Source organism: Arachis hypogaea, chromosome 6 (genome assembly GCF_003086295.3).
Source record: "Arachis hypogaea cultivar Tifrunner chromosome 6, arahy.Tifrunner.gnm2.J5K5, whole genome shotgun sequence".
NCBI lineage: Eukaryota > Viridiplantae > Streptophyta > Magnoliopsida > Fabales > Fabaceae > Arachis > Arachis hypogaea.
This window is the reverse complement of record NC_092041.1, coordinates 60,954,411-60,979,332: the sequence shown is the minus strand read 5'-3', so window position 1 is coordinate 60,979,332 and position 24,922 is coordinate 60,954,411. Positions and strand designations below refer to the sequence as shown.

Here is a 24,922-nt window from a genome sequence, read left to right as displayed (position 1 = left end):
GCCAGGCACCCTGGCTGGCATTTAAACGCCAGTTTGCCTTCCTTACTGGGCGTTTTGAACGCCCAGCTTTTTCTGTGTAATTCCTCTGCTGAATGTTCTGAATCTTCAATCCTCTGTATTATTGACTTGAAAAGACACAAATTAAAAATATTTTTGGATTTTTAATAGTGAGGAATAATCGAAATGCAACTAAAATCAAATAACAATGCATGCAAGACACCAAACTTAGCAGTTTGTATACTACTGACACTAACAAAATGAGAATGTATATGAGACACAAAAAACACTCAAGTCAAGAGAATTTAAAAATCAGACCAATGAAATCATCAAGAACAACTTGAAGATTAATGAAGACACATGCATGAATGCAAAAAGAACAGAAACATGCAATTGACACCAAACTTAAAATGAGACTCTAGACTCAAAAAGAAATATAAAATATTTTTGGTTTTTATGATTTTGTAATTTTTTTTTTTTGGATTTTTCGAAAATTAAGTGGAAAAGAAAATAAAGATATCAAAATTCTTAATGAGAATTCCAGGAATTATGCAATGTTAGTCTAAGACTCCGGTCCAGGAATTAGACATGGCTTCATAGCCAGCCAAGCTTTCAAAGAAAGCTCCAGTCCAAAACACTAGACATGGCCAATGGCCAGCCAAGCCTTAGCAGATCACTGCTCCAACAGCAACATTGATAGAAATCAACAAGCTCTTGTGATGATAAGTTGAAATCTCGGTCCAATAAAATTAGACATGGCTTCATAGCCAGCCAGACTTCAACAGATCATCATGAAACTCTAGAATTCATTCTTAAGAACTCTGAAAAAAAAATACTAATCTAAGCAACAAGATGAACCGTCAGTTGTCCAAACTCAACAATCCCCGGCAACGGCGCCAAAAACTTGGTGCACGAAATTGTGATAAATACTTTTCACAACTCAATTAATCCCCGGTGATGAACCCAAAAACGTGGTGTTCAATACCATGGCATAAACACAACTTCGCACAACTAACCAGCAAGTGTACTGGGTCGTCCAAGTAATAAACCTTACGCGAGTAAGGGTCGATCCCACAGAGATTGTTGGTATGAAGCAAGCTATGGTCACTTTGTAAATCTTAGTCAGGCAAACTCAAATGGTTATGAATGATGAATAAAACATAAAGATAAAGATAGAGATACTTATGTAATTCATTGGTGGGAATTTCAGATAAGCGTATGAAGATGCTTGGTCCCTTCCGTCTCTCTGCTTTCCTACTGTCTTCATCCAATCCTTCTTACTCCTTTCCATGGCAAGCTGTATGTAGGGTTTCACCGTTGTCAGTGGCTACCTCCCATCCTCTCAGTGAAAATGTTCAACGCACCCTGTCACGGCACGGCTATTCATCTGTCGGTTCTCAATCAGGTTGGAATAGAATCCAGTGATTCTTTTGCGTTCTGTCACTAACGCCCAGCCTTCAGGAGTTTGAAGCTCGTCACAGTCATTCAATCATTGAATCCTACTCAGAATACCATAGACAAGGTTTAGACCTTCCGGATTCTCTTGAATGCCGCCATCAGTTCTAGCTTATACCGCGAAGATTCCGGTTAAAGAATCCAAGAGATATCCACCAATCTAAGGTAGAACGGAGGTGGTTGTCAGGCATACGTTCATAGGTGAGAATGATGATGAGTGTCACGGATCATCACATTCATCAAGTTAAAGAACAAGTGATATCGTAGAACAAGAACAAGCGGAATTGAATAGAAGAACAATAGTAATTGCATTAATACTCGAGGTACAGCAGAGCTCCACACCTTAATCTATGGTGTGTAGAAACTCCACCCTTGAAAATACATAAGAACAAGGTCTAGGCATGGCCGTGAGGCCAGCCTCCCAATGATCTAAGATCTAGAGTGATCAAGAGATCTAAAGATCAAAAGACTCCAGAGATCCAAAGATGAAAATACAATAGTAAAAGGTCCTACTTATAGAGAACTAGTAGCGTAGGGTTTACAGAGATGAGTAAATGACATAAAAATCCACTTCCGGGTCCACTTGGTGTGTGCTTGGGCTGAGCATTGAAGCATTTTCGTGTAGAGACTCTTCTTGGAGTTATACATCAGCTTTTGTGCCAGTTTGGGCGTTTAACTCCCATTCTTGTGCCAGTTCCGGCGTTTAACGCTGGAAATTCTGAGGGTGACTTTGAACGCCGGTTTGGGCATCAAATCTTGGGCAAAGTATAGACTATCATATATTGCTGGAAAGCCCAGGATGTCTACTTTCCAACGCCGTTGAGAGCGCGCCAATTGGGTTTCTATAGCTCCAGAAAATTCACTTTGGGTGCAGGGAGGTCAGAATCCAACAGCATCTGCAGTCCTTTTTAGTCTCTGAATCAGATTTTTGCTCAAGTCCCTCAATTTCAGCCAGAAAATACCTGAAATCATAGGAAAACACACAAACTCATAGTAAAGTCCAGAAAAGTGAATTTTAACTGAAAACTAATAAAAATATACTAAAAACTAACTAGATTATACTAAAAACATACTAAAAAACAATGCCAAAAAGCTTACAAATTATCCGCTCATCAATCCTCAACTTTCTGAAAGGTCTTGCTGTGGAGATTTCACAACCAGCTCTGGAGATTTTTTAGTTACTTACTGTGCTAGGAACTGGGTTTCGACTGATTGGTATCCAAATTGAAAGGTCTTGCTGAGAGAAAAAAGCTAGAGGACTTGACAATTGGTTCAGTTCTCACTGTAAGTACATGTCTTTCATTTTCTTAAATTTAAAATTAAAATAAGTGTTGGCAGCTTCATACATTTGTGTATTATTCTCCCTAAGATATGATTTGTGGAGAGAGAACTACTCTTGAGTGCAGTAAATGATAAGATATGAACGAATTCTATAGTTAATTGAAATAAGTTATACATAACTATTCTAGTGTAAATGGAGAAAATTAAATAGAAGAAAAGCATAGCTTAACGAAAAGCATAGCTTAACGAAAAGCTTTTGAAGATGCATATACTCACAATCATGTTCTTACATACTTTTGGTTGTTGTGCTTGCAGAAGGACATACAAAATTGGAGGTTGTGATTTAAGCAGCACTGCTCCTCCTTGTACCAGGTAAAGTTTCGGTAATAAGTAATCCAATTGGCTTTCTCTTTACTTTCCTAGACTTGAAGGAAGATTATCTATTTTCTTCAGGTGGATTGAAATGATGGCTCCTGTTTTCTCAAGAGCTGCATGGCATTGCGTTTGGTATATGATCCAGTGGATTGAAATGATTGCTCCTGGATTAGGAATATATAATTCAAGGATGGTAGCTTGCTTAGAATCTTCGTTAGCTTAGGTACTAGTAGTGTTTTTTTGTTTCAGTAAAAACTAGTGGTCTTTTTTGTAACTTCCTACTGATTCTAAAATTTTTTCTCTTATGTAATAATATGTAAAGGAAGTAGATAATGTAATAGTTGTCGTAATGATTTTGATTTTTGGTATTTTGTTAGAGCATGTCATGTGATCAATCACACTATATTTGGTGACAAGTTTATAAAGATTGGATTAATTGATTTAAAATTAATGGTCATTGTATAAATTTTACAATTATCTATGAATTTTATAAGATTTTATTACAAAGATTAGAAAAAAAATAATAGAACCTGAACAAAGTTAGAGCTACGCTTTAAAAGCGTAGCCATATTGTACAACATTCATCAACAGCTACGCTTTAAAAGCGTAGCTATATCTCTTGCTATTGGCACGCTTTAAAAGCGTAGCCATATCTTTTGCTACTGGCACGCTTTAAAAGCGTAGCGATATCTCTCGCTGTTGGCACGCTTTAAAAGCGTAGCCATATTCCAGCTATTGGCACGCTTTAAAAGTGTATCGATATCTTTCACATACGGCCACGCTTAAAAGCGTGGCAATAGATAAAAGCGTAGCGACAGAAAAAGCGTGGCCATAGGTCACCAAAAGTGTGGCGATAGAGCAACCGGCACGCTAGCAGTTGTGACTCTTTCAAAAGCGTGCCGGTGGCTCAAAAAACGTGGCAAAAAGCTATCGCTACGCTTTTTTCAACTTTTCGCCACGCTTTAAAAGCGTAGCAAAATCCTGGTTTTCTTGTAGTGTGGGCTTTTCAAATTGGTGAAGAAGTGGATCCAAAATGGTATTTTCATTGAAATTGGACCAGGGTGCCAGCTGCATTAGAGCACTCGGTTAAGTAAGGTAACGTAGCATTCCCTTGCTTAGTGTGCTCCATCGAACCAAGCCTCGTGCCAAGCTTCATAGCGCTCAGTGAAGAATTCCAGCGTAGCACCCTTGCTTGTATATGGTTTCCATCTTCGAACCATGGCTGTCCCATTTGAGCCAATTTCCTTGAAGTAGCCCTTAGTGAAGTGTTTCAACGTAGCGCCCTTTTTATGCGTGTGTGACCCTCTTCGAACCTTGCTGGCTTCCTTTTGCTAGCAATTTCCTTGCTTGGTGTAGCGTAGCACTCCTTTTTTTGCATGGTTCAAACATTGGCTGCCCCATTTATGAGTGCCGCGCCTTACTTTTCTTCATGGGGAGGCCCGAAAAAGGTAGAAGAGTTAACGTAGCGCTCTCTTCAAATTGGGCGCTGGTGCCTTGTGGTTGAGTGCTCAGTTCGAACACACAACGTAGCGCTCCCTTGCCCCTTGGTGCGAGCTTGGCTTTTCTCCATACCAGTGCTCACTTTGTGAGCGCAGCTCTTAAATAGAGAGCTCTACATCTCATTGTTGCTCCCTTAGCCTAGCTTTCTTGGTGTAGCATTAGGCGCTCCGTTGGGTAATTAAGCATTGGCCCTTGTTGCTTTGGATGAGCGCCACACTTTAATATCATGGCCCACGCTCTAGCTGAGCACGCTATCATGGTTCTTTCCTTTCTTCTCCTATAAGGAATCAAAATAACCAATCAAAGCATCACCAAATTCACAAGATCTCTGCATTAATCATAAAATCAACTAATTCTAGAATGAATCCTATGATTTTGTGTGAATTAATTGATGGTTGATTGATTTAGTTTAACCATGCAAATTCACTCCAAATCACTTACTTATGATGCAAGAAAGTGCAAAAAACCTAATGAAACAAGTGAGAAATGCTTGAAAAGCTAGCATAAGATGACTTGTTATCACGCATATCATGCGTACGCGTCAAGCACATGTGCGCGTCGATGGTCTTCTACGCGTTCACACGTATGCGGCAGTACGCGTCCGCGTCTCTTGTTGCGCGTACGCGTCAGGTACGCGTGCGCGTCGATTCTCGCTAGCCAGCTCCTTGGTTTCTTGTGCTTCTTCTATTTTTGCATGCTTCCTTTCCATCCTCTAAGTCATTCCTGCCCTATAAAGCCTGAAAACACTTAACACACAGAGCACGACATCGAATGGTATAAAGGAAAATTAAAAATACATACTTTAGGGGCTTAAGAAGCGAGTTTTCAACCATAGAACAAGATTGGGAAGGATTTGTAAAATCATGCAAATAGTATGAATAATTATGCAAAGAATTGATAAAGACCACTCAATTTAGCGCAAGATAAACCATAAAATAATGGTTTATCACATGTCTTAGTCAGGCGGAATCAAAAGGAGCTGTATTATGTAAACCTTGAATGATTATATGTCATAAATGTTGAAAGGGGTAAAACAAATCCGATTAGCTACTAGGAATTACATGTTGGGAAATGAGTTGAGAGTTGGAGTTGCTTTGTGTTTCTGAATGAACTCTGGTACTACTGCTCTCCTTGCTTGTGAGTGATTTCTTCAATGGCAAGCTGTATATGATTGACACAGGTTTGAGCAGTGATGAGCAGATAATTTATACACTTTTTGGCATTGTTTTTAGGTAGTTTTTAGTAGGATCTAGCTATTTTTAAGGATGTTTTCATTAGTTTTTATGCTAAAATCACATTTCTAGACTTTACTATGAGTTTGTGTATTTTTCTATGATTTCAAGTATTTTCTGGCTGAAATTGAGGGACCTGAGCAAAGGACTGCTGATAGGAGGCTGACAAAGGACTGCTGATGCTGTTGGATTATGACCTCCCTGCACTCGAAATCGATTTTCTGGAGCTACCAAACTCCAAATGGCGCGCTCTTAACGACGTTGGAAAGTAGAGATCCAGAGCTTTCCAGCAATATATGATAGTTCATAATTTATTCGAGTTTAGATGACGCAAACTGGCGTTCAACTCTAGTTCCATGCTGCATTTTGGAGTCAAACGCCAGAAACACGTCACAAACCAGAGTTAAACGCCAAAAACACGTTACAACTTGGCGTTTAACTTCAAAAGAAGCCTCTGCACGTGTAAAGCTCAAGTTCAGCCCAAGCACACACCAAAGTGGGCCCCGGTAGTGGATTTCTGCACTTAGACTTATTTCTATACACTCTAGTAGCTAGTCCAGTATAAATAGGACTTTTTACTATTGTATTGACGTATTGGTTATTCCGTTTCCCTCTCTGGGGCCAAAGCCAATGAACACCATGATCACTTATGTGTTTTCAACGGTGGAGTTTCTACACTCCACAGATTAAGGGTGTGGAGCTTTGCTGTACCTCGAGAATTAATGCAATTACTACTATTTTCTATTCAATTCAGCTTATTCTTATTCTAAGATATTCGTTGCACTTCAACATGACGAATGTGATGATTGATGACAAGTCATCATATACCCATTTTTCAAGCTAATTTCATTTGTTTTGTTAGTCTTTATGCACTTTCTTGCTTCCTAAGTAAGTGATTTGGAGTGAAAATGCATAACTTCTTTAAATCAAGCAACCACCATGAAATTAATGTTAATCCAGGAGGTTTAAGCTAATTTTAATTGAATTTTAATTGATTTATAAGCCTCGTGAATTTAGTGATACTTGGAGTGGTTGTTTTGGTTTATTTCAGGTGAAGAAAAGAATAAAAGAGAAAAGCGTGGCCTAAAGAAAGCGTGACCCAAGGAGAAGGAAGCGTGGTTAAAGGAAGGAAAAGTGTGCCACATACAATGGGGGAGGCAAGCATTGCCCTCCACAAGGGCACACTGCCCTCTAGGAGGGCAACATAAAGGAATTAAGCAAAGAAGGCAACTCTGCCCTGCCCACTACAAGGGCAGAGCACAAATTGTGCCTTGAAATCAAGAAGGAGAAAATGTTGCCCTGCCCTCCACAAGGGCAGTATCGGGCTCATCAAGGAAGAAAATCAAAGGAAAATGTCTCCAAATGCTTGCCACAAGAGTTGAACACGGGACCATGAGGAAGCAAGGAACTAAACCCCATCACCATGCCAAGAAACCAAGGAAAATGAATGAGCGTGTGTTTCGGCCATGATTCGAACCTGGGACATCAAAGTGAAAACACTGCCCTGCCCTCCGCGAGGGCAGGGCAGCATTTTGTTGGTGCACAACTCTGGCGCACCAAGAAGTGAGTCTGGCGCACCAAATCACTACCCTGGCAGCATCAGCGCGCACCACACTCGATCCTGGCAGCACCATGTTTTTCTGCCCTGCCCTCCGCGAGGGCAGGGCAGCATTCTGCGCACCAAGGCACGATCCTGGCAGCACCAGCGCGCATCACAGCTTGAATCTGGCAGCACCAAGCACGCACCGTGGCACATCCTAGCAGCACCAATTTTTCCTGCCCTGCCCTCCGCAAGGGCAGGGCAGCGTTCTGCGCACCAGCAAGCACCAGACCGCACCAAGCCACACCAAGCCGCACCAAGCAAGCACCAACATGCACCAAATCCTGCCCCAGCCTCCTGGAAGCTATTATTTTGGGCCGAAAAATTCAATTAAAATGTCAATTTAATTCATTTCTTCACCAAATCAAAAGCCCATCCAAATCCCAAAATCCAAGAATAGAAAGTGTATAAATAGGAGCTAGTTTGATGTAATTAGGACCTTTTTTTTTTGAGACCTTTTTGCTTAGCTTTTGAATTTTTCACTTTGGAACTTCTCTTGGTGTCTTCACTGAGATTTCAGAGAATTGGGGAGGAGAATTGATCTCTCTTCTTCCTCGTTCTTGCTTGGGTCTTTTTAATTTCCTTGTTTTGAGTTTTGGGTGTTAAGAATTAAGGAACTTCTGTCTCAATCTCCACTCAAGAGCTCTTTAATTTCTTTTCTGCATAATTGAACTCATTTACTTTCTCTTTGCTACTTCTTCTTCAATTTATTGTCAATTGCTTTGAGAACTTGGATCTAGGAAGGTAATTGAGATCTAGGCTCTGCTACCTAGTCTCTTGAACCCTGAGATCCCAATTTACTTTTGGTTCTTCTGTGAACCTTGCTGCACTTTAATTTCAATTTCTGTTTGAATCCTCATTGCTTTCAATTCAATTTCTGCTTTATTAATTGTTGCAATTTACTTTCTCTTCGTTTAGATTCTGCAATCCCAGTCCTCAAATCCCTTTACATTCAAGCAATTTACATTTCTTGCACTTTAAGTTACTGTAATTTACATTTCTTGCACTTTAAGTTTCAGTCATTTACATTCTTGTTCTTTACAATTCAGCAAGTTTACTTTCCTGCTCTTTAATTTACTGCAATTTCCCCTTTTCCCTTTATATTCCAAGCAATTTAGTTTCTGTCAAGTACAACCCACTCAACCAAAACTTGATTCGCTTAACTAAATCAACCACTAAACTAAAATTGCTCAATCCTTCAATCCCTGTGGGATCGACCTCACTCATGTGAGTTATTATTACTTGATGCGACCCGGTACACTTGCCGGTGAGTTTTGTGTTGGATCGTTTTCCACACATCAATGATCTGTGACACTCATTTTCATTCTCACCTATGAACACGTGATTGACAACCACTTCCGTTCTACCTCAGAACGAACGAATATCTCTTGGATTCCTTAATCAGAATCTTCGTGGTATAAGCTAGAATTATTGGCGGCCATTATTGAGAATCCGAAAAGTCTAAACCTTGTCTGTGGTATTCCGAGTAGGATTCAGGGATTGAAAGACTGTGACGAGCTTCAAACTCGCGATTGTTGAGCGTGGTGACAGACGCAAAAGAATCAATGGATTCTATTCTGACATGATTGAGAACCGACAGATGATTAGCCGTGCTGTGACAGAGCATTTAGACCATTTTCACTAAGAGGATGGGAAGTAGCCATTGACAACGGTGATGCCCTACATACAGCTTGCCATGGAAAGGAATATGAAGAATTGGATGACAGCAGTAGGAAAGCAGAGATTCAACAGGAACAAGCGTCTCTATGCACTTATCTGAAATTCCCACCATTGAAATACATAAGTATCTCTATCTCTATTTTATGCTTTATTTATTATTATATTCGAAAACATTTATAACCATTTGAATCCGCCTAAATGAGATTTACAAGATGATCATAGCTTGCATCATACGAACAATCTCCGTAGGATCGACCCTTACTCACGTATGGTATTACTTGGACGACCCAGTGCACTTGCTGGTTAGTTGTGCGAAGTTGTGACAAAGTGTGATTCACGTTTGAGAGCACTACCAAGTTTTTGGTGCCATGATTGATGATTACAATTTCGTGCACCAAGTTTTTGGCGCCGTTGCTGGGGATTGTTCAAGTTTGGACAACTGACGGTTCATCTTGTTGCTCAGATTAGGTAATTTTCTTTTATTTTGTTTTCAAAAACTTTTCAAAAATTTTTTTCTTTAAAAATTTTTTCTTTATTTTCGTTTTTCAAAAATATAATTTTCGGAAAAAAATACAAAAAAAAATATTTTGTGTTTATTGTTTGAGTCTAGTGTCAAATTTTAAGTTTAGTGTCAATTGCATGTTTTAAAAATTTTTTGCATTTTTCGAAAAAAATTCATGCATGGTGTTCTTCATGATCTTCAAGTTGTTCTTGGTAAGTCTTATTATTTATTCTTGTTTTGTGTTTTTTGTTATTTTTCATATGTATTTTTGCATTCATAGTGTCTAAGCATTAAAAATTTTTAAGTTTGGTGTCTTGCATGTCTCTCTTTTCTTGAAAATATTTCAAAAATATGTTCTTGATGTTCATCATGATCTTCAAAGTCTTCTTGGTGTTCATCTTGACATTCATACTGTTCTCGCATGCATTATGTGTTTGATCTTGCATTTTCATGTTTTGAGTCATTTTTGTGTTTTTCTCTCTCCTCATTAAAAATTCAAAAATAAAAAAAATTTCCTTATTTCTCTCAAAAATTCGAAATCTTTGGGTTGACTTAGTCAAAAATTTTAAAAAATAAGTTGTTTCTTGTTAGTCAAGTCAAGATTTCAATTTTAAAAATCTTATCTTTTCAAAACTTTTTCAAAAATCTAATCTTTTTCATTTTTTTATTATTTTTGAAAATTTTTAAAATGATCTTCAAAACCTTTTTCTTATCTTTATTTCAATTTTTTGAAAACTTTACTAACAATTAATGTAATTGATTAAAAAATTTGAAGTTTGTTACTTTCTTGTTAAGAAAGGTTCAATCTTTAAATTCTAGAATCATATCTTTTAGTTTCTTGTTAGTTAAGTAATCTATTTTAATTTTAAAAATCAAGTATTTTTCAACTATATCTTTTTAATCATATCTTTTCAAATAATATCTTTTTCAAAAAAAATTCAATTTTAAAAATTTTTCTATCTTCTTATCTTTTCAAAATTGATTTTCAAATCTTTTTTTTCAATTAACTAATTAACTTTTTGTTTATTTCTTATCTTTTTAAAAACCACCTAACTAATTTTCTCTTTCTAATTTTCAAAAATCACTAACCCTTTTTCAAAATTAATTTTTGAAATTCTCTCCCTCTCATCTTCTTTTATTTATTTATTTATCTACTAACACTTCTTCTCTACTCAAGAATTCGAACCTATCCTCTCCCTTGTGTTTGGATTCTTACCATTTCCTTCTTCTACTAACATAAAGGAATCTCTATACTGTGACATAGAGGATTCCTCTTCCTTTTCTGTTCTCTTCTTTTGCATATGAGCAGGAACAAGGAAAAAGGCATTCTTGTTGAAGGTGACCCTGAACCTGAAAGGACTTTGAAGAGGAAACTAAGAGAAGTAAAATACAACAATCCAGAGACAACCTTACTAAAATTTTTGAACAAGAAAAGGATATGGTAGCCGAACCCAACAACAATAATGCAAGGAGGATGCTTGGTGACTATACTACACCTACTTCCAAGTTTGATGGAAGAAGCATCTCAATCCCTGCCATTGGAGCAAACAATTTTGAGCTGAAACCTCAACTAGTTGCTCTAATGCAACAGAACTGCAAGTTCCATGGACTTTCATCAGAAGATCCCTATCAGTTTTTAACTGAGTTCTTGCAGATTTGTGAGACTGTTAAGACTAATGGAGTAGATCTTGAAGTCTATAGGCTCATGCTTTTCCCTTTTGCTGTTAGAGACAGAGCTAGAACATGGTTGGACTCACAACCAAAAGATAGCCTGGACTCCTGAGATAAGCCGGTCACGGCCTTCTTGGCTAAGTTCTTTCCTCCTCAAAAGCTGAGCAAGCTTAGAGTGGATGTTCAGACCTTCAAATAAAAAGATGGTGAATCCTTCTATGAAGCTTGGGAAAGATACAAGAAAATGACCAAAAGGTGTCCTTCTGATATGCTTTCAGAGTGGACCATTCTGGATATATTCTATTATGGTCTATCTGAGTTCTCCAAGATGTCACTGGACCATTCTGCAGGTGGATCTATTCATCTAAAGAAAACGCCTGTAGAAGCTCAAGAACTTATTGACATGGTTGCAAATAACCAATTCATGTACACTTTGAGTGGAATTCTGTGAATAATGGGACGCCTCAGAGGAAGGGAGTTCTTGAAATTGATGCTCTGAATGCCATATTGGCTCAGAACAAAATGTTGACTCAGCAAGTCAACATGATTTCTCAAAGTCTGAATGGATGGCAAACTACATCCAACAGTACTAAAGAGGCATCTTCTGAAGAAGAAGCCTATGATCATGAAAATCCTGCAATAGCAGAGGTAAATTACATGGGTGAACCTTATGGAAACACCTATAATTCCTCATGGAGAAATCATCCAAATTTCTCATGGAAGGATCAACAAAAGCCCCAACAAGGCTTTAATAATGGTGGAAGAAACAGGCTTAGCAATAGCATGCCTTTTCCATCATCTTCTCAGCAACAGACAGAGAATTCTGAGCAGAGCTCCTCTAGCTTAGCAAATATAGTCTCTGATCTGTCTAAGTCCACTTTAAGTTTCATGAGTGAAACAAGGTCCTCCATTAGAAATTTGGAGGCACAAGTGGGCAAGCTGAGTAAGAAAGTCACTGAAACTCCTCCTAGTACTCTCTCAAGCAATACTGAAGAGAATCCAAAAAGAGAGTGCAAGGCCATTGATATTGTTAACAAGGCCGAATCCAAGGAGGAAGGGAAGGACGTGAATCCCAATGCGAAAGACCTCATGGGACGTCTCCCAGACAAGAAGGAGTTCCTTATTGAGGACCTAAAGGAATCTGAGGCTCATATAGAGACCATAGAGATTCTATTAAACCTCCTTCTGCCATTCATGAGCTCTGAGAACTATTCTTCCTTTGAAGAGGATGAAGATGTAACTAGAGAGCAAGTCGCTCAATATCTAGGAGCTATCATGAAGCTGAATGCCAAATTGTTTGGTAATGAGACTTAAGAAGATGCACCTCCCTTGCTCATTAGTGAACTAGATACATGGGTTCAGCAAACTCTACCTCAAAAGAAATAAAATCCTGGTAAATTCTTAATACCCTGTACCATAGGCACCATGACCTTTGAGAAGGCTCTGTGCAACCTTGGATCAAGTATAAATCTTATGCCACTCTCTGTAATGGAGAAACTGGGGATCTTTGAGGTACAGGCTGCCACATTCTCATTTCAGATTGCGGACAAGTCGGTAAGACAAGCTTATGGATTGGTAGAGGACATGTTAATAAAGGTTGAAGGCCTTTACATTCCTGCTGATTTCATAATCTTAGACACAAGGAAGGAGGAGGATGAATGCATCATCCTTGGAAGACCCTTCCTAGCCACAGCAGGAGCTGTGATTGATGTTAACAGAGGAGAATTAGTCTTTCAATTGAATGGGGACTACCTTGTGTTTAAGGCCCAAGGCTATCCTTCTGTAACAATAGAGAGGAAGCATGAAAAGCTTCTCTCAGTACAGAGTCAAACAGAGCCCCCACAATCAAACTCTAAGTTTGGTGTTGGGAGGCCACACCCAAACTCTAAGTTTGGTGTACCAAACTCTAAGTTTGGTGTTTAGAAACCCCCACATTTAAACTCTAAGTTTAGTGTTGGGAGTCCACAACATTGACCTGATCACCTGTGAAGCTCCATCAGAGCTTACTGTCAAGCTATTAACATTAAAGAAGTTCTTATTGGGAGGCAAAACCCAATTTTTATTTATATATATTTTTATTGTTCTTTTATGTTTTATTAGGTTCATGATCACGTGGAGTCACAAAACAAATACTAAAATTAAAAACAGAATCAAAAACAGCAGAAGAAACAACACACCTTGGAGAAAGAGGTTACTGGCATTTAAACGCCAGTAAGGAGCATCTGGCTGGCGTTCAATGCCAGAACAGAGCATGAATCTGGCATTAAATGCCAGAAACAAGCAGCAATCTGGCATTTAAATGCTAGGATTGCACCCTGAGGAAAGCTGGTGTTTAACGCCAACAACAAGCATTAGGCTGGCGTTAAACACCAGAAACATGCTACATCTGGGCGTTTAACGCCAGAAACAAGCTTCAGCCTGTCGTTTAACACTAGGATTGCAGGCAGAGGGTGTTTTACATGCCTAATTGGTGCAGGGATGATTTATACTTGACACCTCAGGATCTGTGGACCCTACAGGATCCCCACCTACCTCAACTCACCTTCTCTCTTCTTCACCAATCACCTCAATCTCTCTTCCCCATACACCCCACCTACCTTCAAATTCAAAATCTCTCTCCCACCTAAAACCACCCTCTCTTCTCCCCTTGGCTGAATCCACATCTCTCCCCCTCTCCTCTATATTTTTCTCTTCTTCTTCTATTCTTTCTTCTTTTGCTCGAGGGTGAGCAACATTCTAAGTTTGGTGTGGTAAAAGCATATCTTTTTTTGTTTTTCCATAACCATTGATGGCACCTAAGGCCAGAGAAACCTCAAAAAAGAGAAAAGGGAAGACAAAAGCTTCCACCTCCGAATCATGGGAGATGTAGAGATTCATCTCAAGGGTCCATAGCTCAGTAATAGAGCATGAGGAATTCCCTCATCAAGAAATCCCTGAGATACCTTAGGGGATACATTTCCTCCACACAATTATTGGGAGCAACTAAGGATAGGAGCACCAAAATCACTAGAGATCAAGCAACAGAGGCAAGGAAGAGACATAGAGGAACTCAAGAGCACCATTAATTATTCAAGAGGAAGATGCCACCCTCACTAAGGTGGACTCATTCCTTAACTTCCTTGTTCTTATCTCTCTGTTTTTCGATTTTTGAGCTTCATGTTTTCCTATGTTTGTGCTTTACTACATGATCATTAGTATTTAGTAACTATGTCTTAAGGCTATGAATAATTCCATGAATCCTTCACCTTTCTTAAAAGAAAAATGTTTTTAATACAAAAGAACAAGAAGTACATGAGTTTCGAATTCATCCTTGAAATTAGTTTAATTATATTGATGTGGTGACAATACTTTTTGTTTTCTGAATAAATGCTTGGACAGTGCAAATTTTTTATCTTTTTTTTATGAATGTTAAAATTGTTGGCTCTTCAAAGAATGATGAACAAAGAGAAATGTTATTGATAATCTGAAAAATCATAAATTTGATTCTTGAAGCAAGAAAAAGTAGTGAAAAAGTAAAAGCTTGCGAACAAAAATTGGCGAAAAAAATAGAAAGAAGAAAAAAAATAATAAAAAGCAAGCAGAAAAAGGCAATATCCCTTAAAACCAAAAGGCAAGGGTAAAAAGGGTCCAAGGCTTTGAGCATCAATGGATAGGAGGGCTCAAGGAAATAAAATCCAGGCCTAAGCGGCTAAATCAAGCTGTCCCTAACCATGTGCTTGTGGCATGCAGGTCCAAGTGAAAAGCTTGAGACTGAGTGGTTAAAGTTGTTATCCAAAGCAAAAAGAGTGTGCTTAAGAGCTCTGGACACCTCTAACTGGGGACTGAGTCACAATCTAAAAAGGTTCACCCAGTCATGTGTCTATGGCAGTTATGTATCCGGTGGTAATACTGGAAAACAAAGTACTTAGGGCCACGGCGAAGACTCATAAAAGTAGTTGTGTTCAAGAATCAACATACTTAACTAAGAGAATCAATAACACTATCTAAAATTCTAAGTTCCTATAGATGCCAATCATTCTAAACTTCAAAGGAGAAAGTGAGATGCCAAAACTGTTCAGAAGCAAAAAGCTGCAAGTTCCGCTCATCTAATTAGAACTAATATTCATTGGTGTTTTGGGATTTATAGTATATTCTCTTCTTTTTATCCTATTTGATTTTCAGTTGCTTGGGGACAAGCAACAATTTATGTTTGGTGTTGTGATGAGCGGATAATTTATACGCTTTTTGGCACTGTTTTTAGGTATTTTTTTGTAGGATCTAGCTACTTTTAGGGATGTTTTCATTAGTGTTTATGCTAAATTCACATTTCTAGACTTTACTATGAGTGTGTGTGTTTTTCTGTGATTTCAGGTATTTTCTGGCTGAAATTGAGGGACCTGAGCAAAAATCTGATAGGAGGCTGACAAAGGACTGCTGATGCTGTTAGATTCTAACCTCCCTGCACTCGAAATGGATTTTCTGGAGCTACAAATTCATTTTAAGTGCAGGGAGGCCAGAATCCAACAGCATCAGCAGTCCTTTGTCAGCCTCTTATCAGATTTTTGCTCATGTCCGTCAATTTCAGCCAGAAAATAGCTGAAATCATAGAAAAACACACAAACTCATAGTAAAGTCTAGAAATGTGAATTTAGAATAAAAACTAATGAAAACATCCCTAAAAGTAGCTAGATCCTACTAAAAACAACCAAAAACAATGCCAAAAAGCGTATAAATTATCCGCTCATCACAACACCAAACGTAAATTGTTGCTTGTCCCCAAGGAACTGAAAATAAAATAGGATAAAAAGAAGAAAATATACTATAAATCCCAAAATATCAATGAATATTAGTTCTAATTAGATGAGCGGGACTTGTAGCTTTTTGCTTCTGAATAGTTTTGGCATCTCACTTTATCCTTTTAAATTCAGAATGATTGGCTTCTATAGGAACTCAGAGTTCAGATAGTGTTAATTGATTCTTCTAGTTAAGTATGTTGATTCTTGAACACAACTACTTTTATGAGTCTTGGCCGTGGCCCTAAGTACTTTGTTTTCCAGTATTACCACCAGATACATAAGTGCCACAGACACATGACTGGGTGAACCTTGTCAGATTGTGACTCAGCTTTGCTAAAGTCCCTAGTTAGAGATGTCCAGAGCTCTTAAGCACACTCTTTTTTCTTTGGATCACGACTTTAACCATTCAGTCTCAAGCTTTTCACTTGGACCTGCATGCCACAAGCACATGGTTAGGGATAGCTTGATTTAGCCGCTTAGGCTTGGATTTTATTTCATTAGGCCCTCCTATCCATTGATGCTCAAAGCCTTGGATCCTTTTTACCCTTGCCTTTTGGTTTTAAGGGCTATTGCCTTTTTCTGCTTGCTTTCTCTTTTTTTTTTCTTTTATATATTTTTTGCCATTTTTTTGCAAGCTTCTTTTTCACTACTTTTTCTTTCTTCAATAATCAATTTCATGATTTTTCAGATTATCAATAACATTTCTCTTTTTCATCATTCTTTCAAGAGCCAACATATTTAACATTCATAAACAATAAGATAAAAAATTTGCACCGTTTAAGCATTCATTCAGAAAATAAAAAGTATTGTCACCACATCAATATAATTAAACTAATATCAAGGATGAATTCAAAATTCATGTACTTCTTGTTCTTTTGTATTAAAAACATTTTTCATTTAAGAAAGGTGAAGGATTCATGGAATTATTCATAGCCTTAAGACATAGTTACTAAATACTAATGATCATGTAGGAAAGACACAAACATAGACAAACATATGAAACAGAGAGATAAGAACAAGGAAGTTAAGGAATGAGTCCTCCTTAGTGATGGTGGCACCTTCTCCTTGAAGGACCAATGATGTCCTTGAGCTCCTCTATGTCTCTTCCTTGCCTTTGTTGCTCCTCCCTCATAGCTCTTTGATCTTCTCTAATCTCATGGAGAATGATGGAGTGCTCTTGGTGCTCCACCCTTAATTGGTCCATGTTATAACTCAAGTCTTTTAGAGAAGTGTTGAGTTATTCCCAATAGTTGTTTGGAGGAAAATGCATCCCTTGAGGCATCTCAGGGATTTCTTGATGATGAGCTTCCTCATGCGTCTCTTGAGATCCATGAGTAGGCTCTCTTGTTTGCTCCATCCTCTTCTTACTGATAGGCTTGTCCTCTTCAATGAGGATGTCTCCTTCTATGATAACTCCAGCTGAGTAGCATAGATGGCAAATGAGATGAGGAAAAGCTAGCCTTGCCAAAGTGGAGGGCTTTTCGGCTACTTTGTAGAATTCAAGAGAGATAACTTCATGAACTTCTACTTCCTCTCCAATCATGATGCTATGGATCATGATGGCCCGATCCACAGTAACTTCAGATCGGTTGCTAGTGGGGATGATGGAACGTTGGATGAACTCCGACCATCCTCTGGCCACAGGCTTAAGGTCCAGTCTACTCAATTGAACCGGCTTGCCTTTTGAGTCTCTTTTCCATTGAGCTCCTTCCACACATATGTCCATGAGGACTTGATCCAACCTTTGATCAAAGTTGACCCTTCTAGTGTAGGGGTCTGTGTTTTCTTGCATTATAGGCAAGTTGAATGCCAACCTTATATTTTTCAGACTGAAATCTAAGCATTTTCCCCGAATCATTGTAAGATAATTCTTAGGATTCGGGTTCATACTTTGATCATGGTTCCTAGTGATCCATGCATTGGCATAGAACTCTTAAACCATTAAGATTCTGACTTGTTGAATGGGGTTGGTCAGAACTTCCCAACACTCTTCTTTGGATCTCATGTCGGATATCCGGATACTCATTTTTCTTGAGCATGAAAGGGACCTCAGGGATCACCTTCTTCTTGGCCACAACTTCATAAAAGTTGTCTTGATAGACCTTTGAGATGAATCTCTCCATCTCCATGACTCGGAGGTGGAAGCTTTTTTCTTCCCTTTCCTCTTTTTAAAGGTTTCTCCAGCCTTAGGTGCCATAAGTGGTTATGGAAAAATAAAAAAGCTATGCTTTTACCATACCAAACTTAGAATATTGCTCGCCCTCGAGCAAAAGAAGAAAGAATAGAAGAAGAAGAAGAGAATATAGAGGAGAGGGAGAGAGATGTGTATTCGGCCAAGGGAGAGAAGAGAGAGTTGTGTTGTGTGAGAATGAAGAAGGAGGGAGGGGTTTATATAGTGGAGGGAGAGGGGTTTGGTTCGACCATTTAGAGTGGGAAAGAGATTTTAAATTTGAAGGTAGGTGGGGTTTATGGGGAAGAGAGGATGGATGTGATTGGTGAATAGGTGATGGGGAAGAGAGATTGAGGTGATTGGTGAAGGGTGTTTGGGGAAGAGTGTTATTGGGTTGTGTGAAAGAACAGAGAAGGTGAGTTGAGGTAGTGGGGATCCTGTAGGGTCCACAGATCCTGAGGTGATCCTGTGGGGTCCACAGATCCTGAGGTGTCAAGGATTTATCATCCCTACACCAATTAGGCGTGTAAAATGCCCTCTGCATGCAATCTTGGCATTTAACACCAGATTGATGCTTGTTTCTGGCATTAAACGCCACTTCCATGCTTGTTTTGGGCGTTCAATGCCAATCTGCAGCATGTTTCTGGCGTTGAACGCCACTTCCATTCTTGTTCCAGGCGTTAAACGCCAGCTTCATGTTCTGTTCTAGCGTTTAACGCCAACTTTCCTCATGGTGCAATTCTGGCGTTTAAACGCCAGACTGGTGCTTATTTCTGGTGTTCAATGCCAGATTCATGCTCTGTTCTGGCATTGAACGCCAGCCAGATGCTCGTTACTGGCGTTTAAACACTAGTAAGCTCTTCCTCCAGGGTATGCTGTTTCCTTTGCTATTTTTGATTCTGTTTTTAATTTTAGTATTTGTTTTGTGACTCCACATGATCATGAACCTAATAAAACATAAAAGAACAATAAAAATATAGATAAATAAAAATTTGGTTGCCTCCCAATAAGCGCTTCTTTAATGTCAATAGCTTGACAGTGAGCTCTCATGGAGCTTCACAGATTTTCAGAGCATTGTTGGGACCTCCAAACAGTGGGGGTTCAACACCAAACTTAGAGTTTGCTTGTGGCCTCCCAACACCAAACTTAGAGTTTGATTGTGGGGGCTTTGTTTGACTCTGTATTGAGAGAAGCTTATCGTGCCTCTTTTCTATATTTACAGAAGGATAGCCTTGGGCCTTGAACATAAGGTAGTCCCCATTCAATTGAAGGACTAATTTTCCTCTGTTAACATCAATCACAGCTCCTGATGTGGCTAGGAAGGGTCTTCCAAGGATGATACATTCATCCTTCTCCTTCCTAGTGTCTAAGATTATGAAATCAGCAGGGATGTAAAGGCCTTTAACCTTCACTAACACGTCTTCTACCATTCCATAAGCTTGTCTTATTGACTTGTTTGCCATCTCTAATGAGAATGTAGCAGCCTGTACCTCAAATATTTCCAGTTTCTCCATTAGAGAGAGTGGCATAAGATTTATACCTGACCCCAGGTCAAACAGAGCCTTCTCAAAAGTCATGGTGCTCATGGTACAGGGCATTAAGAATTTACCAGGATCTTGTTTCTTTTGAGGTAAAGTTTGCTGAACCCATGTATCGAGTTCACTAATGAGCAAGGGAGGTGCATCTTCCCAAGTCTCATTACCAAACAACTTGGCATTCAGCTTTCTGATAGCTACTAGATATTGAGCAACTTGCTATCTAGTTATATCTTCATCCTCTTCAGAGGAAGAAGAGTTTTCAGAGCTCAAGAATGGAAGAAGGAGGTTTAATGGAATCTCTATGGTCTCTATGTGAACCTCATATTCCTCTAGGTCCTCAATACGGAACTCCTTCTTGTCTGGGAGACGTCCCATGAGGTCTTCCTCATTGGGATTCACATCCTCCCCTTCCTCTCTAGGTTCGGCCATTTTGATTATGTCAGTGGCGTTGCACTCTCTTTTTGGATTCTCTTCAGTATTGCTTGGGAGAGTACTAGGAGGAGTTTCAGTGATTTTCTTACTTAGCTAGCCCACTTGTGCCTCCAAAATTCTAATGGAGGACCTGGTTTCACTCATGAAACTTAAAATGGTCTTAGACAGATGAGAGACTATATTTGCTAAGCTAGAGGAGCTCTGCTCAGAATTCTGTCTGTTGCTGAGAAGATGATGGAAAAGGCTTGCTATTGCTAAGCCTGTTTCTTCCACCATTATTAAAGCCTTGTTAGGGCTTTTGTTGATCCTTCCATGAGAAGTTTTGATGATTTATCCATGAAGAATTATTGGTGTTCCTGTAAGGTTCACCCATGTAATTTACCTCTGCCATTGCAGGGTTCTTAGGATCAAAAGCTTCTTCTTCAGAAGATGCCTCTTTAGTACTGTTGGATGCATTTTGCCATCCATTCAGACTTTGAGAAATCATGTTGACTTGCTGAGTCAACATTTTGTTCTGATCCAATATGGCATTTAGAGCATCAATTATAAGAACTCCCTTCCTCTGAGGCGTCCCATTACTCACAGGATTTCTCTCAGAGGTGTACATGAATTGGTTATTTGCAACCATGTCAATAAGTTTTTGAGCTTCTACAGGCGTTTTCTTCAAGTGAATGGATCCACCTGCATAATGGTCCAGTGACATCTTAGAGAACTCAGATAGACCATAATAGAATATATCCAAAATGGTCCATTCTGAAAGCATGTCAGAAGGACACCTTTTGGTCATCTGCTTGTATCTTTCCCAAGCTTCATAGAGGGATTCACCATCTTTTTGTTTGAAGGTCTGAACATCCACTCTAAACTTGCTCAGCTTTTGAGGAGGAAAGAACTTAGCCAAGAAGGCCGTGACCAACTTATCCCAAGAGTCCAGGCTATCTTTAAGTTGTGAGTCCAACCATGTTCTAGCTTTGTCTCTTACAGCAAAAGGGAAAAGCATGAGCCTGTAGACTTCAGGATCTACTCCATTAGTCTTAACAGTCTCACAGATCTGCAAGAACTCAGTTAAAAACTGATAGGGATCTTCTAATGGAAGTCCATGAAACTTGCAGTTCTGTTGCATTAGAGCAACTAGTTGAGGTTTCAGCTCAAAATTGTTTGCTCCAATGGCACGGATTGAGATGCTTCTTCCATCAAATTTGGAAGTAGGTGTAGTATAATCACCAAGCATCCTCCTTGCGCTTCCACCATTGTTTTTGGGTTCGGCCATGTCTCTATCTTTTTCGAGATTCTCTGCAAGGTTTTCTCTGAATTGTTGTGCTTTAGCTTCTCTTAGCTTCTTCTTTAGAGTCCTTTCAGGTTCCAGATCTGCTTCAACAAGAAAGTTCTTGTCCCTGCTCCAGCTCATATGAAAAAGAAGAGAACAGAGAAAGAAGAGGAATCCTCTATGTCACAGTATAGAGATTCCTTTATATGAGTAGAAGAATAAGAGAATAAAAGGATAAAAAGGTAAGAATCCAAACACAGGGGGGAAGAGTGGGTTCGAATTCTTGAGTAGAAGAGAGGTGTTAGTAGATAAATAAATAAATAGAAGAAGATGAGAGAGAGGAGTTTTCGAAAATTATTTTTGAAAACAGGTTAATGATTTTCGAAAATTAAGAGAAGAAATAAAATTAAAATTAAAATTTGAAACAATTAGTTAATTAAGAAAATTTTTGAAAAAGAGGGAAGTGATTTTTGAAAATTAGAAAGAGAAAAGTAGTTAGGTGGTTTTGAAAAAGGTAAGAAGTAAACAAAAAGTCAACTAGTTAGTTAAAAAGATTTGAAAATCAATTTTTAAAAAGATAAGAAGTTAGAAAATATATTTTGAAATCAAATTTTTGAAAAATATACAATTTTAAAAAAAAATATGATAGAAAAGATATGATTGAAATTTAATTTGAAAAAGATTTGATTTTTAAAATTAAAATTGATTATTTGACTAACAAGAAGCTAAAAGATATGATTCTAGAATTTAAAGATTGAACATTTCTTAACAAGAAAGTAACAAACTTCAAATTTTTGAATCAATCACATTAATTGTTAGTAAAGTTTTTGAAAATCATGAAATAAAGATAAGAAAAAGGTTTTGAAAGATAATTTTAAATTTTCGAAAATCATAAAAGAAAAATGAAAAAGATTTGATTTTTGAAAAAGATTTGAAAAGATAGGATTTTTAAAATTGAAAATTTGACTTGACTTATAAGAAATAGCTAAGTTTTAAAAATTTTTGACTAAGTGAATTCAAATTTTCGAAATTTTGAGAGAAATAAGGGAAAGATATTTTTTAATTTTTGAATTTTTAATGATGAGAGAGAAAAACACAAAAAATAACTCACAACATGAAAATTATGAATCAAAACACATGATGCATGCAAGAACACTATGAATGTCAAGATGCACACCAAGAACACTTTGAAGATCAAGATGAACATCAAGAAAAGAAAAACATGCAAGACACCAAACTTAGAGATTTTTAATGCTTAGACACCATGAATGCAAAAATGCATATGAAAAACAACAAAAGACACAAAACAAGAAAATATGAAGATCAAACAAGAAGTCTTATCAAGAACAACTTGAAGATCATGAAGAACACCATGCATGAGTTTTTTGAAAAATTGCAAAAAAATTTTTAAAAACATGCAATTGACACCAAACTTAAAAATTGACACTAGACTCAAACAAGAAACACAAAAATATTTTTGGTTTTTATGATTTTATTAATTTTTTTGGTTTTTTTCGAAAATTAATTGTGAAAAAACGAAAATAAAGAAAAAACTTTTGAAAAGGATTTTTGAAAACTTTTCGAAAAGAAAATTACCTAATCTGAGCAACAAGTGAACCGTAAGTTGTCCAAACTAGAACAATCCCCGGCAACGGCGCCAAAAACTTGGTGCACGAAATTGTGATCATCAACAATGGCGCCAAAAACTTAGTAGCACTCTCAAACGTGAATCACACTTTGTCACAACTTCGCACAACTAAGCAGCAAGTGCACTGGGTCGTCCAAGTAATACCTTACGTGAGTAAGGGTCGATCCCATGGAGATTGTTGGTATGAAGCAAGCTATGGTCATCTTGTAAATCTCAGTTAGGCGGATTCAAATGGTTATAATGGTTTTCGAAAATTATAATAAATAAAACATAAAATAAAGATAGAGTTACTTATGTAAATCATTGGTGGGAATTTCAGATAAGTGTAGGGAGATGCTGTGTTCCTTCTGAATCTCTACTTTCCTACTGCTTTCATCCAATCCTTCTCACTCCTTTCCATGGCAAGCCGTATGTAGGGCATCACCGTTGTCAATGGCTACATCCCATCATCTCAGTGAAAATGGTCTAAATACTATGTCACAGCACGGCTAATCATCTGTCGGTTCTCGATCATGTCGGAATAGAATCCATTGATTCTTTTGCGTCTGTCACCACGCCCAACAATCGCGAGTTTGAAGCTCGTCATAGTCATTCAATCCCTAAATCTTACTTAGAATACCACAGACAAGGTTTAGACTTTTCAGATTCTCAAGAATGGCTGCCAATAATTCTAGCTTATACCACGAAGATTCTGATCAAGGAATCCAAGAGATATGCGCTCGGTCTAAGGTAGAACGGAAGTGGTTGTCAAGCACGCATTCATAAGGACGGATGATGATGAGTGCCACGGATCATCACATCCATCAGGTTGAATGGCAGCGAATATCTTAGAATAAGAATAAGCATGAATCGAATAGAAAATAGTAGTACGTTGCATTAAAACTCGAGGTACAGCAGAGCTCCACACCTTAATCTATGGTGTGTAGAAACTCCACCGTTGAAAATACATAAGTGATCAAGGTTCAAGCATGGCCGAATGGCCAGCCCCCAAAGTCTAAGAACTGAACGTCAAAGATAGATACCCAGATAAAAACGAGACCAAAATGTCTAACACAATAGTAAAACGTCCTATTTATACTAGACTAGTTACTAGGGTTTACAAAAATAAGTCTAAATGCAGAAATCTACTTCCGGGGCCCACTTTGGTGTGTGTTTGGGCTGAGCTTGAGCTTTACACATGCAGAGGCTTCTCTTGGGGTTAAACACCAAGTTGTAATGTGTTTTTGGCGTTTATCTCTGGTTTGTGACGTGTTTCTGGCGTTTTACTCCAGAATGCAGCATGGAACTGGCGTTGAACGCCAGTTTGCGTCATCTAAACTCAAACAAAGTATGGACTATTATATATTGCTGAAAATCTCTGGATGTCTACTTTCCAACGCCATTGAGAGCGTGGCATTTGAAGTTCTGTAGCTCTAGAAAATCTATTTTGAGTGTAGGGAGGTCAGAATCCAACAACATCAGCAGTCCTTTGTCAGCCTCCTATCAGATTTTTGCTCAAGTCCCTCAATTTCAGCCAGAAAATACCTAAAATCACAGAAAAACACACAAACTCAAAGTAAAGTCTAGAAATGTGAATTTAGCATAAAAACTAATGAAACATCCCTAAAATTAGCTAGATCTTACTAAAAACTACCTAAAAACAATGCCAAAATGTGTATAAATTATCTGCTCATCAATCCTACTCAAAACGCCGCAAACAAGGTCGGATCTTCCAGATCGGAGAATGCTGCATTTATGGATTCTAGCCTCTACCACAGAGACCCTAATCTCCCTGAAAATCAGATGAACTGATGTCTCGAGAA

The 24,922-nt window shown here is 38.3% G+C and overlaps 2 non-coding genes across 2 annotated transcripts; one reads left to right on the top strand and one right to left on the bottom strand.

Moving 5' to 3' along the window:
* Positions 1 to 11,459: 11,459 nt before the first annotated feature.
* On the bottom strand, positions 11,460 to 11,567 carry LOC112699654 (small nucleolar RNA R71). Its single transcript, XR_003152599.1, has one exon. It is a non-coding gene; the product is annotated as a small nucleolar RNA R71 (small nucleolar RNA).
* A 9,402-nt stretch (positions 11,568 to 20,969) lies between these two features.
* LOC112700048 (small nucleolar RNA R71) lies at positions 20,970 to 21,073 on the top strand. The gene has a single exon (XR_003152972.1). It is a non-coding gene; the product is annotated as a small nucleolar RNA R71 (small nucleolar RNA).
* The last annotated feature ends 3,849 nt before the right edge of the window (positions 21,074 to 24,922 follow it).